Source organism: Cydia fagiglandana, chromosome 9 (assembly GCF_963556715.1).
Source record: "Cydia fagiglandana chromosome 9, ilCydFagi1.1, whole genome shotgun sequence".
Taxonomy (NCBI): domain Eukaryota; kingdom Metazoa; phylum Arthropoda; class Insecta; order Lepidoptera; family Tortricidae; genus Cydia; species Cydia fagiglandana.
In genome coordinates this window covers 9,196,818-9,211,584 of record NC_085940.1, presented here as the reverse complement: position 1 = coordinate 9,211,584, position 14,767 = coordinate 9,196,818, and positions in this window count along the sequence as shown.

Below are 14,767 nucleotides of genomic sequence, written 5' to 3'. Positions count from 1 at the left end.
CACATTTATTTATTTATTTACTTATAATTGCTTACAATGTATGTATAGGTAATATTAATATGACCCTTTGTCATTAGCGTGCATTGCATGGCCTAAATTGTCCCATGCCTCAAGGGCCTATTCTAGATTTAAGCTAGTTATTAATTTAGTTTAGTATCTGTATTGTACCTTGTTTATTGTGTAAAAGAATGAGAAATTTTTTTGTATCCAAGTTTTATTATTATGTATATGAAATGGGATTTAAAAGGTAGTACCTACAGTCACACTAAGTGAGTTAAAAACAAAAAACAAATACGTATAGGTATAGAGAGACCTGTATCAGAAGCGCGACGTATTTTGGGCATAAGAAAACAAAGTAGTAAGTAGTGAATAAAGAACAGTGCATCCCGTACTGACCAATACAATTTCAATATAATATCAATACGTCAAACGTTTGTGGATGCCCCTTCCTCCCATTCTAATTCGGCTGGGCGCTAAATTCCCATTGAAAACATCGGTCGAGTGGACACCCTTTGTAGCCCTATGCCCACTACAAAGTTGTTAATTCCTTTAGCTTACCGAGCAGAGGGACTCTGTAAATGTACAGGTGCGACACAAATAGGTATGTCAGTTTTATTCATGGCTTTTCAATAGTGCCTGCTGTTTGTGAAGACTTTGGATAATGTCAGTCGGACCACACGGACACAAGATTGTAGGCTAATTATATATAGTACCTACTTATGGGACATTCTTGCATTCTTACTGTCAAGTTTATGCACCATTAGCGTGGTCAGAAGTCTACTGTTTCTCTTGCCCCGAGCAAAATAAACTACCTACTTATGATTATTTTATCCTACCTTACCTAATATCACTTTTGACAACGACGATGTCTTCATCGTCGTTGTCGAAAACAAAGCCTAGTGTGTTATAAAATTCAACTGTGGCAGCTGCCCCATTAATAATCACAGGTAGGAATTATCATCACTACACCTTAACCAATTCGGTGATGATGACACGCCTGCCGTGTCATCAATGTTTTTTACACATGGCTGATGACACGGTAGGCGTATTATCATATTCTATGGCGCATGGCATGGCTGCCGTGTCATGAAATGATTGTTCCGCACCACAACCAACAGTTTACGAAAATGGAACACGCAACGAATCGGTTAAAAAACAAAGTACCCCGCCGTGTCTGTCTGTTTGTGTGTTTGATACTGAACGGATTTTCATGCGGGTTTTTACCTATCAATAGAGTGATTCTTGAGAAAGGTTTAAGCGTATAATTTGTTAACCCGTGCAATAGTTTAATTAACCTATAGCGCTAGGTACATGGGCAACGGTAATAACATCCCAAAGCACGCTAGATTACCACCATTGTTTAAACTGGATTTACAATGTAATTTGCATTGACAACAAAGTCTGTTAAATAATAAGCGAGGGTTCGCCCTCACTATTCGGCTCTTTGTATAATTATTGGCAGTAATCCTTCAGAGCCGTGATTGTTAAACGATTGTATGTATTTTACTTCAGAAGTTACTGTTGATGTCATGACCGGGTTCATCGCAAGCCATTATTGTGCCATTATGTAACAAAGTTTTAAAATAATTGAACTGACTTCATAAAAATTGCAGGAGATTCTCAATACATCGAAATTTATGATTACTTTATTTTCGATTTTTATTGTAGAACTAAATAAACTGAACTAAATCTAACTATAACTAAATCATAAGTTGCAGTCGCCGCGAGCACTCGAGCCTGAGGAAGGACCCCCGAAGGGCCCGAAACATGTCGCCAATAGCGACTAAAAATTCAAGTGAGTGAAACCGCTGTCGTCTAAACAGTATAACTAAATCTTAGTATCTTAATATGCCTTATCGAAAAGTTCAAGATCCCAATATTGCATATAATATAATTCACATTCCTGTAAAAGTTCTAACAGTGTCCCGATTTAACTGCATGCGCGAACACATAGAACGTGACCGACAAGCAAGTATTTATCCGAGCATAACTTTCAGCAAATTCTTAGTCTCGACAGTAGCTTTATTCTATGCTAGAATTTTCTGCATTTTTGATCTATATTTTTAATCCAGTTTCGAATAATCGAACATTTAAAAGCTTCTACGCGGAGACTATTTAAGTACCTATGCTCAAAGCAAAGAGTCATGGAATATCACTTTTTTCATTTTGAGGACTATACGTATTAAATAAAATTATAAAAAAAAAACATAAAGGATAAAATAATCAGAAATCCAAGTTCGCTTCTCGCTCGACGCTGGAGTTTGCCTAATTGCAAACTCAACATCATAATAAATCTATTTGGAAAGTTCAAATGCCTCTCCTTGTCTCACTATTATCAACCTCCTCCTCAAATTTTCAACTCAACAATTTGAAACAAAAAGTATACTAAACTTAACTTACCTAAATATAGTGAAAGAATGTCAGTTCATAAATCAATGTTTTGATATGTCGAGACGGTAGAAGGCTCAAATTAAAGTACGTTTTGAATTAAAACTGATTTCAAACCGGTTACAAAATCGGCCACTATTTACCGTTTAAAATGAATTATCAAGCATTCCATTCAGCAAATATGCTACGCGTCCGTCCGCTGTAGAGATTGCTACGCGTCGCGTAGCACAGCCACCGCTTTTGTAGCCACTGGACTGCCGGCGTATTCAGATTTAAAAAATATGATACCAACTATACTTATGTAAATCACACTAAGTGTCCGTCCTTCTTACAGCACTATATTACTGCATAGCTTACGTTGACATCATGTTTTACAATCTGAATAAGAATAAGCAACTGTAATATTAAGACAAATGAATAATATCGAAATGAGGCTTGTAGCTCGTTTACCAATATCGCCATTTATAAGTATTGTAAAATTGATTGATTTCATCTAGAGTCTGTGCGGAAAGAGAAGAGACGTGGTATGATGGGGCCCAATACATTCCACGACTCTTATCTTTCCGAACATACTCTATAAAATAACACGTGCGCATTGACCTTTTAAATACCTATTTATACACTAATTATTATCATGAACTACCCTATAGAGTAAAGATCGTCAAGGGGCCCATTATTCCGACCGCTCGATTTCGTGTATTTCGTTCAATAATATCTCCAATACCAGGCATTTAAATTCTACTAATAGAATTGAAAACCAGTGGTCAACACCACTCGATTCACAATTTCTATCGCTCGTGTTTCAAAAATTACCATTTCGCCGTCTTCGACCGATTCGAGCGATCGAAATTCAAAAATCGGCCCCCAGATCTTTACCACACTAACACGTACCCACTTAAATCAGTAAACTAGCATATACATATAAGGTGCTACCTTATTAGTTCCACGTTACACATTAGTACACTCTTGGCAGCGGTCCGTCACAAATGAACTACGAGCGGTCGGGTTGAGCTGGAGCGAGGCCAGAGCGGTCGCTGAAGATAGGAAGGCGTGGCGCGAGCTTGTGAAGGCCCTTTGTACCTCTGGGGTGCCTTAGGACAACAACAACCTTATTAGTTACAGATATTTTACTTTAAAACAATTAACTTTAAATAGTATATAATTAAGAATCTTAAATTTTTTTTTGTTTTAATTTACCGAACAAATAATTAATTATACGGAAAACTGCAAAAGGTTATTAGGATAAAGTGGCCAGACAGTTAGGTGTTAGGTATAATAGGTACTAGAATCTGTTCAATGGGTTCACATTTCATAATCACATTAACAAGGTGTTTTACGTAGCAAATTAGTTTTTCAGTTTTCTCCAAAAAAACATCGTAAAAGCTATAACGTTTCGTACTTAAATATACTCCAGGAACCGAGTACTATCAGCTGTATAAATATCTGCAACAAATAAAGTAGCACCTTATATAATAGGTACCGGTGCGTACCTAAGTATCTCTGCAGCGTGTACCCGCGGAACGCGTTATAAATGAGCCCACGGGGCGGTCACGTCCAGGTCGTCCCATTTATGCTTCTTGTGAACACTGAAGGAAGTGCTGCAATTACTTGTGATGGATAGTGCGAGTTAGATGCGCCCGTAAGGGTCGCGTCGTCCATATAACTTTCTTATCTACCTCCGAAGGGAAACTTTATGACATCTTTACGGGAATCGGAAAATATGGACGACCCTTGACATTATAACGCCAGTCTCGTATCCGTTAGTAGATACGAGCGAAATCCGCTTTAAGAACTTGAGGCCTATTCTGAATAATATTTGGGTACTTATTATTAATATAATGTTGACATTTATTTCTAAATAATGAAAAACACCTCCTAGTGGAAGCGCATATAGGTACTAATACTGAATACCTACATTTAACTTAATTATTAAATTAGTTAATTTAAACGTAATATGATCCTAAGTTGGTCGATAAACGATTTTATTTATTTATTTATTATTAAGTAATTAATGTACTATGTAAGTAACGTTTGTGTGATTAAATATGTGTACAAAACGCGAGAGTTTAAAGTGTTATACTATGTAAGTAGTTAAATTGGCGTGGTTGAATGGTACGAGTAGGTAGCATATGCAATCTCTATTTGTCAATTTGTTCTCTAAACCTCTCTGTTTACATCAGGGATTACACCACCCTCTGTCGGCGGGGGGTGAAATGACAATCTTAGTTCAACAGTGTACGACTAGAAAATATATTTTATGTTATAGAGCTAACTTTAGACACTCATCCGTCTTGATAATAAATTATACCGCCCGGGGCAGAAATCTCTGCAGGATTTTTGATATCATATGACCTATGTTAAGAGGAAAGGGGACAGCTATTGCTCCATACAAACGTAGTCCTCATTTTCCTCTCTGGATATTAAAATTATGGAACATTTTTTACATCATTTGATGTATAATTTACTTTTATGCCCCGTTTACGTTGCCTACGTTTGTCTTTTTAAGATTTTTAATTATCGTAAAAATTAGGAGCGAAAAACAGATAACATACAAATTTTTAAATGCTCCTAACTCATATAATATAAAAATAAAAAAATTAAAATCAATCAAACGTAGGGGCATAGCTGTGGTTGATATACAACAAATCGTGACGAAATATTTATCCTGCTATACAATAATGCTACGAGTAATATCCAGAGAGGAAAATGAACTACGTTTGTATGAAAAGGCGATTTCGCGCGGGTCGTCCACTTTCGTCTTAAGGACTAGCAATTCCCGAAGAAAGAACGTCAAAGAACCCTTAAAACAAATAATAGACAAGGTATGTAACAAGTTTTTGCGTTAGAGCAACATAAAAGTAATAAATAACAAGTGTGGGGTGTATATAGGTATGTGTTCCAAATGAAACGAGCCCTCAGGGATCGCAGTGATATACAATTTGCAAAATTACATTTCTTTTCAAGTTTCTTCGTTTCAACGTCAGACAAAAATGTGTAATAGGATGGACTATTATGAAGATGGATCTGCCTGAAGCAAGGAAAATAATCTCCTTTGTATTTTTATTACCTTTATATTATAGGCAATGAGATTCCCATCTTTGAAATCTTGATTATTCAAAAATACTATTCCGTTTTCAAAGGCGCGGGTTTATACAATCATGTGGATTAGTTGCCTTTGATTATCGAGGGGTGAGCGGTCAAACCCGATAAGTCGAGATATTTTTAGGGTTCCGTACATCAAAAGGAAAAAACGGAACCCTTATAGGATCAATCGTGCGTCTATCTGTCTGTCCGATTTTGAAAAAATACAAATAATAGTATTTTACCTATATATAGATGACAGGAAAACCTAATAGAAATGTGCAGTTAAGTGTGAGTCGGACTTATGTACGGAACCCTTGGAACGCGACTCCGGCTCGCACTTGACCGGTTTTTTCATTTAAATAAGAACTCCACGCACTTCACATATAGTTCTAATTTCAATGAAAAAATATCTCGATTTATTGGGTTTGACCACTCACCCCTCATTATATTCAAGGATTAGCAATCACCGCGAGCTTCATTTGATTTACTTTGCCGCGTAGGTAAAATAATATGCGTCAGTAAACCGCAGCTCATAGAGAAAAATATTATGTTTCCTTACTCATAGTGTAGGTACTTAAAGTAAAAATTAACACACGATAAACTAAGCTGAATCTAGTTTAATATTACCTACTAATAGTATACATACGCACTAAAAGTTATTCATAAAATAAAGCCTAGCTAAAGTGAACTTACCTTGCAGTTAGGCATCCATCATGTAGGTTAAACCTAGCAGAAATCACTGGCGGAAAATTTGTTTGCAGATATTTGAACGAAGTATCAATATCAAAGGTCTTCGAATAGCGAAAGCGAAAGGTATTGCGTACACGAGCAAAATTTATATACAGCCCTAATTGAGAGCATGATAATACATTTTACAGGCATTTTATTACCTTCACTGGGAATATTTATTTGTTTGTAAATTATGAAAATCCAATTTTAGACACGGTGTTAAAATGGTCTAAATTGTTTCATGGAGATACATAAGTTTACACTTTAGAGAGAATTCTGTAAATTGGGGAAAATGGTAATAACTCGTATTCGTAAGTTATTATTTGTAGGAAGGTGGGTAGTTTGCACCCAGTATTTGCACTTTAATACCACAAAATACTAAATATTTTTCTCAGTCTACGCGACGAATAGGTACTATAAACCGGCCAAGAGCATGTCGGGGCATGTCAGTGTAAGGTTCCATAGTTACTCGTCCGTCACAATGGCTGCCTTGAACGGCGGCTATTTGTAAGTACCACGTAATAACGAGCAAAAAGAAATACCTTCACCCCCACTTTAAGTTCCCCTCCCCCTGGGTACCCTAAAAAAACTGGTTTTTAAGTAATTACCACTATGTCGGCATGGTTGATTTAAATAACCATGGCAAACTGCAACTTTCTAGCACTAACGATCACGAAGCAAAGCCGCGGACGGACCGAAAGGCAGACAGACAGACAGGCGGATACCTGTAACGAACCTATAGGTAAGGGTTCCTAGTTGACTAAGGACTCGAAACGTCGAAATACAGGTATGATCCTTTTAATATTTTCTTTACATACTTGAAGGTACTAATCGCGGAAACCGGAAATACATATATAGTACATATGAATTTATATGTGGGTACCTATACTTCCCAGTAATTGATTAAGAAACAACAAGATATGTAGGTACACGCAAAACTCATTGGCCCGAGCAAATTTCACGACATGATTCGAACGTGGGTTGTTTCCTTATGTTTATATATAGGTACATAGGTATAATATTCTACCCATATTTAGTTAGGAGGGCAAGATAATTACGTAACTTTCGAATCCGTTCCAGTTTTAATCGCTGTCAGTTCGCAAACGGAAATTGTCATAACCAAGGACCTTTTAATCAAGCTGGATGTCCCGTCTAAATCCCGCTACAAAGTTAGTGCGTGAATCACGTGCGAAAGGGACACTAACCGCGAACAATGAGGAGGCGATAATAGTAGAGTTCTTGCTCTCTCTGTCGCAGTACAGAAAAAACCGGGCAAGTGCGAGTCGGACTCGCGAACGAAGGGTTCCGTACCATAAAGCAAAAAAAAAAACGGAAAAAAATGCAAAAAGAAAACGGTCACCCATCCAAGTACTGACCACGTTGCTTAACTTTGGTCAAAAATCACGTTTGCTGTATGGGAGCCCCACTTAAATCTTTATTTTATTCTGTTTTTAGTATTTGTTGTTATAGCGGCAACAGAAATACATCATCTGTGAAAATTTCAACTGTCTAGCTATCACGGTTCGTGAGATACAGCCTGGTGACAGACAGACGGACAGACGGACGGACGGACGGACAGCGAAGTCTTAGTAATAGGGTCCCGTTTTACCCTTTGGGTACGGAATCCTAAAAAAGGAGAGAAGCAGGTCTACACTCACGAGTGAAGGCTTTTGCCAAGATAAATGTGGAGGGGCCTATAATCAGTAATTTAAGGACATACGCGCTTTTACAAAATAACTATCGTGGGACATCCAGCTCGACTAGCTCGAGTAAAGAGTCCTTGGTCATAACGAATTCCGATTCCAAAATATACAGGCTGGAAAGATAAGTCGGGACCTGGAGGGAAACTACTTTAAATCCTTAAGCTGGCTCATTTTACTTAAAGGAGACATTCCTTTATTTTTAAAAAGAAACAAAACTGCATTCAAAGTATTTTTCTTCAATTTGGCTTGTCTAAAAAAATCGTAAGTACTAAATATTAGATTTTATGGATATTTTGTACGACAGACGAGTGTGAGACCTAATGTTTCTTGGAGAAATGTTATCATAAACATTAACTGTATCGACTAGTACAATAAAATTGCGAGTTTTAATTTTTTGGAATTTTTGGTCGGTTCGAGTCCCGGGCGAGGCAAGCGACTTTTAGAAAATCTTTGAATGCAGTTTTATTTCTTTTTAAAAATAAAGGAATGTCTCCTTTAAGTAAAATGAGCCAGCTTAAGGATTTAAGGTAGTTTCCCTCCAAGGCCCGACTTATCTTTCCACACTGTATAGGCCAGTAAGGCTATGATGGTCGACTGGATAAATGATATGGCTGTATAAATGATGATAAAACTGACATTTTATCCAGTTTTTATTGATTTTTCGTCTTTTCCAGACCTACGCAAGTAATTTCGCAGAATCTCATTTCCACATTCGCATAGCTATTTATTAGCTATAGGTACTTACCTACCATACAGGTGTAATTAGAATGTAGATTAACGGTTAATACATTTCATAAATATAGAGATAATTACATTACTTTCTTGTTTAGTCCGTTATGTGTTTGTCCTACCTTCCGCCTACAAATTTTCTGCTTTGTAGGTATATAGTTTCAAGGTTACCTGGTAATGATATACATTAGGGGTGTACCGACTAGTCGCCGACTAGTCGGGAAAGCCGACTATCCGGCCACATTTGTAGTCGGCGATTAGTCGGCGACTAGTCGGCAAAAATGGCCGATTAGTCGGCACTTTATTAGTGAAAGAAAAACAGAAAAAAAAGAAACCAACAGTCAATATTTACCATATGTTTTATGTCTATTTTACCAAAATACATATTCAGGGTGTGGAAACTTTTGTTCATATAATTGACTGTTTGATCGTTATCGTATGGTGGTGGGCTGGTGTATTCCTCTATAGGTCGATCTCAACTGATTCTCGTGTAATTTCATTGCAAATTTCTATACTTAAAGGATTTTATTATAATTCAGTTTTTTTTTAAATGGTGGTGCCATAGGGAACTATTAATGTTATTGCAAAATTTAGAGACTTATAAACAGGGCACGTTGCTCGTAAAGACGCTGACCACAGGGGATAGGTTCTTAACTGGCGACTACGTACGAGAAATAGGGCCTTGGAAATACCTCCTACAAGTTGTACATACTGACGGTCTGCTCAGGATCGCAAAATAAAAGAAAGACAGAAATTGAACGAGGATTCTTGTGATCGGTCTTTGAACCTGTAGAGAACAACTTTTAGCCAAGCTAATATATGAATAGCGCAACCAAAAGAGCAAAACTATTGTTTTTCACCTGAACTTATACGAAACTAATGGTCTGGCCGACTAGTCGGCCGACTAATCGGCCATTCGAGGGCCGATTAGTCGGCTAGTCGGCTAGTCGGCCAAATCAATAGTCGGTACATCACTAATATACATTAAGTCCGCCTTAAGGGTATATAAGGGTAAGGGTAAGGGGTGAACATCTAGCGACCTTCACCAAGGAGGAGTTTTGGCCAAAGGGTGTCAAGTTCCAGCGGTTCCGCGGCCGGCTCCCTGACACTGCGGGGTTGCGAACTGCATTGCAACCATAATTGTGTTTTTTAGTTTTAAGATATATTTTGTAAAAATATGTATGCTAGTTTTAAGGTATTTATCTATGGGCCAATAGTTGCCTGAAAATAAATGTTTTCATTTCATTTCATTTTTATAAGTAGGTACCTTTTTTAAAGAAAAACTTAATTGTCGCTCTAAATCCATTATACGACAAGGAAATAAACAATAATTTTACATATGTATGACATCTACCTATACGACATTACAGCTACCTTTATGTCGTATAGGGAAATCAAGGAGGTGGCTCTGGATAGAGTCATATGGAGAGAGCTACACCGACAAGTCTAACTCGTAAATTTACGACGACGATGACATCTACCAACCAATGGGTAACCAAAAACGATTTCTTTTTCAGAATAGTAACCTTACCTTACCTTATTTACCTTGTAAACATTTTTAGCGTAAGTTATAATATGTATGATGTGGGTGTACTTTAATAAATAAATAAATACCGAATTAATACTTGCCTACCGCGTTGTTTTTCGCGTGCATCATACATACTTTACATATTCGTATGTTTCCATTACTGAGCCATTGAGGGCATATCAAAAAGATGTCCTCCTTATTTCACGGTTTACTTCAATCTCCAGGGAATGAAATAACTTGATTTAGCATGACTATACCACGCCACGATAACGCAACTTGAGCCTACTCCCGTAACTTGCAAAGTGTTCGTCTCTAACAAACCAGAATAATTTGATCTCGACATATATAAGAACTATACATAATCTAGAACACCACTTACATTAGCTGACGATGGCTGACGTAAGTTGAACGCTAGTCTGCGTTTGGTAATTGATATTAGGGATAACGGACCGACTGTGTCGGAGTATAAATTTTGTAAGCCGATGTGTTTTTTTTCCTTTTATTTCTTATTTCACGCGTCTCTGAATGTTTGAGGAGGATAGATTGATGGTAGACAACTGCGTAGATAAATATTATTTGAACGTAATGAGTTTGCTGGCGTAGATATCTATAACTTCTATAAGTTACGGGCTTTCGGCAAACATGATCGGCGCTAAATTATATATTCAGTACTTACTAAGCCTACTTCGTTTTTATTTTTTCACAAAATCTTGCTTCATGGCATCATGGCAACATGTCTCATACTTTACACGTGTTAGACAGGTAGGTAGACAGCATAATTAGTAGGTATGTAATGGGTGTTGGACCTGCTGAAAGTACCAGGTGCTGACATAATTACATACCTAATGTACACATAAAATACTCCATAGGTACCAAAGACGATTAAATATTGGAGACTGATATATAAAAATATTGTAATAAATATTAGGTATGTATATAGAACAGAATAGGGCTTATATATAATAGGTATATTAGGTCTTTCTCACGCGTGTAGAATAATGCGAGAATAGTGTTAGAGACCTTTCATTTCAATACACGCGCCAAACTATAAGACAACGATTCATTTTTAGGGTTCCGTACCCAAAGGGTAAAACGGGACCCTATTACTAAGACTTCGCTGTCCGTCCGTCCGTCCGTCCGTCTGTCACCAGGCTGTATCTCACGAACCGTGATAGCTAGACAGTTGAAATTTTCACAGATGATGTATTTCTGTTGCCGCTATAACAACAAATACTAAAAACAGAATAAAATAAAGATTTAAATGGGGCTCCTATACAACAAACGTGATTTTTGACCAAAGTTAAGCAACGGGAGGGGTCAGTACTTGGATGGGTGACCGTTTTCTTTTTGTTTGTTTTTTTTTGCATTATGGTACGGAACCCTTCGTGCGCGAGTCCGACTCGCACTTGCCCGGTTTTTGGTTTGCTCGTGAGAAAGGCCTTACTTTATGAGAGGGCTCGGTCTGATTTCGTAACGCCATCTAGCCAAATTTACTGATATCAACAATAGAAGCGAAGCGAGGTTTCATTCTGTCCGCGCCACATGACGTGACGCCACAAAGAATCTTTATTTCGGATTAATAACTTGTATGTATGGGTATAAACTATACTGTATACAGGGTGGAAAGATAAGTCGGGCCCTGGAGGAAAACTACCTTAAATCCTTAAGCTGGCTCATTTTACTTAAAGGAGACATTCCTTTATTTTTAAAAAGAAACAAAACTGCATTCATAGATTTTCTAAAACTCGCTTGCCTCGCCTGGGACTCGAACCGACTAAAAATTCAAAAAAAATAAAAACTCGCAATTTTATTCTACTAGTCGATACAGTTAATGTTAATGACAACATTTCTCCAAGAAAAATTAGGTCTTACACACGTCTGTCGTACAAAATATCCATAAAATTTAATATTTAGTACCTACTTAAGATTTTTTTAGACAAGCCAAATTGAAGAAAAATAGAGAAATACTTTGTATGCAGTTTTGTTTCTTTTTAAAAATAAAGAAATGTCTCCTTTAAGTAAAATGACCTAGCTTAAGGATTTAAGGTAGTTTCCCTCCAGGGCCCGACTTATCTTTCCACCCTGTATATAACAACTGGCAGGAAGTAGCTCAAGACAGAGATATATGGCATGATTTGGAGGAGGCCTTTACGCGAGAGGGGTCCAAACCTACTTAGTTTTAAAGTTATGTAGATACAATTAATTATTTTTATGTTAGCTAATTAGTTCAAAATTATCCTATAGCTTAAGTTGGTTATGGAACTTATGGAATATTTTTATTTATTTATTTTATTTAAATAAATAAATAAAAAGCCCTTTTATTAATATAAACAGTAACAGTCTCATTATTTGCTCATTCCTGCTGCATCCGGTGTCTTTACTGTCTCGGTGGAACCACCCCCAACCAAAAGAAAGAAAGCTACTTGGTAGTCCTTCTAAGGCTTAGAAAGCTTAGCTTAGAATCTAAGCTAACTTTGCACAAGACTTGAATAGAAGAAAGTGATAGTGTCATCATAAGTCATATTTTCATAGATATTAACCCTTTGACCGCCGTTGGCATGTATACAAGACAACGATAGAACGATACACTGGCGCCGCTGTCTTGTATACAAGACACAAATTCAACCGCTCGGTAAATGTGAAAAAACATCAATTGTAGTATTTTTTACACTCGTGTTAATGTTTTAGGTCTTTGATTTTTAAAATAATTGCAATCAAAGCAGATAAACAAATCCGTTCTTTTATAATAAGGCAATCAAAAAAATTGCTCCAGTTTTCAACGTTTTTCATGTTCCTCGTCGCCGTTGTCTTGTATACAAGACAGCTAGGGATGGGAATGTTAACTCGATATGAGAATATTAGAGGTGCAACGGATAGTTGTTTGGCCGGATACCGGATATTCGGCCTGACCATCGGCCGAATATCTGGTATCCGGCCGCCGAATATTCGGCCAGCGGAGCTGCACCTACATTTCGGTTTTTCAGGTGAGCATTCTGCAGTTTTGACCTGTTTCTAAGTGAACGTTCGCGCGGACACATTTCTAGGTTCGAAATGAGTTCGAAGTCAGTGGAATCTCTAAATTGTTTTAAAATAATAAACAAGTACGATTATGACCGTGACTGTTTCTTAAATCCAATTTGTTTACTCCGAAATCAAGCAATGGTACTATCCGGTATCCGGCCGCATAATAGGGCACTATCCGGTATCCGGCCTATCCGGCCAGTATTTTAATATCCGGCCTATCCGGCCAGTATTTTAATATCCGGCCGGATACCGGATAATAACCGAATATCCGGTGCATCTCTAGAGAATATTCAAATTAAATATCAAGTGGCCAATCTGGTTTTATTTAAGCATTTGAACACCTGATGTTAAATGCCAATTGGTGATAACTAGTAACTAGAATACGTTAAACGAGAGAGAGACAGGCATAACTATAGCTGGAGTTCAGGGAATAGTAGAGTCAGTCAATTATAAGTAAATCTGTCCTTGTGGTCTATTTGCAGAACAAGTGATTCATTTTGAGATGATAGTGTATACTGCAAAACGTAATTCAAGACCAAAAAAAGTAAGAAATGTTGCCACTTTTTACTAGCGCGTCATGTATTTATGTACAAATAAATAAATAAAAGTACTTTATTAATTAGTAGGAGTAAAATTACTAAGGAATAAATTATCTGAGCGTGATTATTTATCAAAAGGAATTTACTATTTTACAAACAAATTATTGCAATGGCAACATTGTCGTACTTTTTTTGGTCTTGAATTACGTTTTGCAGTATAGTGGGGAGTGATACCCTGCAGTGACCGCTTCGCACAAGAATGGTAGTCACTAGACTAGTCAGTGTCGCCTAGCTATGAGAATGTTACCTATCTATTTGAAATTGACGAAAAATTATTATGGTAGGGAGGGTGTAATACGGGAACTGACAAGGTCTTCTAAGGAACATGTCGAATGTGAAACATGCATTCTCGAACATTTCTGATCCCCACCCTTTTCCAATATTATTGTTCTTCACTCATTGACAATTCAACCCACGGATCATTTTCCCCAATGCAGTTCCGGTACATTTATATTATCGACACATGATGCGCGGCTCTAACCTAACGCTTATAAAGTTTACGTACCGACAAGCGCTTACGCCGTTGACCTAGAGACTATTATTACTTAATCCGCGCGGAAACGGTCCTTGTCGGTCTGCACTGCGGGCAGTCCATGCGCGCCGTTGTCATGTATACAAGACTTCTCGTAGAGCCTAGTGCGGTGATATTACGTCATGAATCGATATTGTTTAGTGGTTGTTTTTAATGATAAAGACCTTTATTTTTAACATTGTCGTGTGTAAAAAATATGTAAATTTTTGGCATTCTGGAAATAAATTAAAGTAGGTTAAGAACAAAGCCAAATTGAGAAGATTTTTACCATAAATTGTAAATATCGATATCACAATTTGCAATCCCTAAACTTTTTATTAGTTGTTTACTTAAAATTTACTCTGGCGTGTGAGTGAGCGTCTTTGCGGACTAGGTCCGGCGGCCAAAAGGTTAATTATGAATTTGCCACACATTACAAATGCAATGAAGAGTTCCCTTGGTCTAATCATTA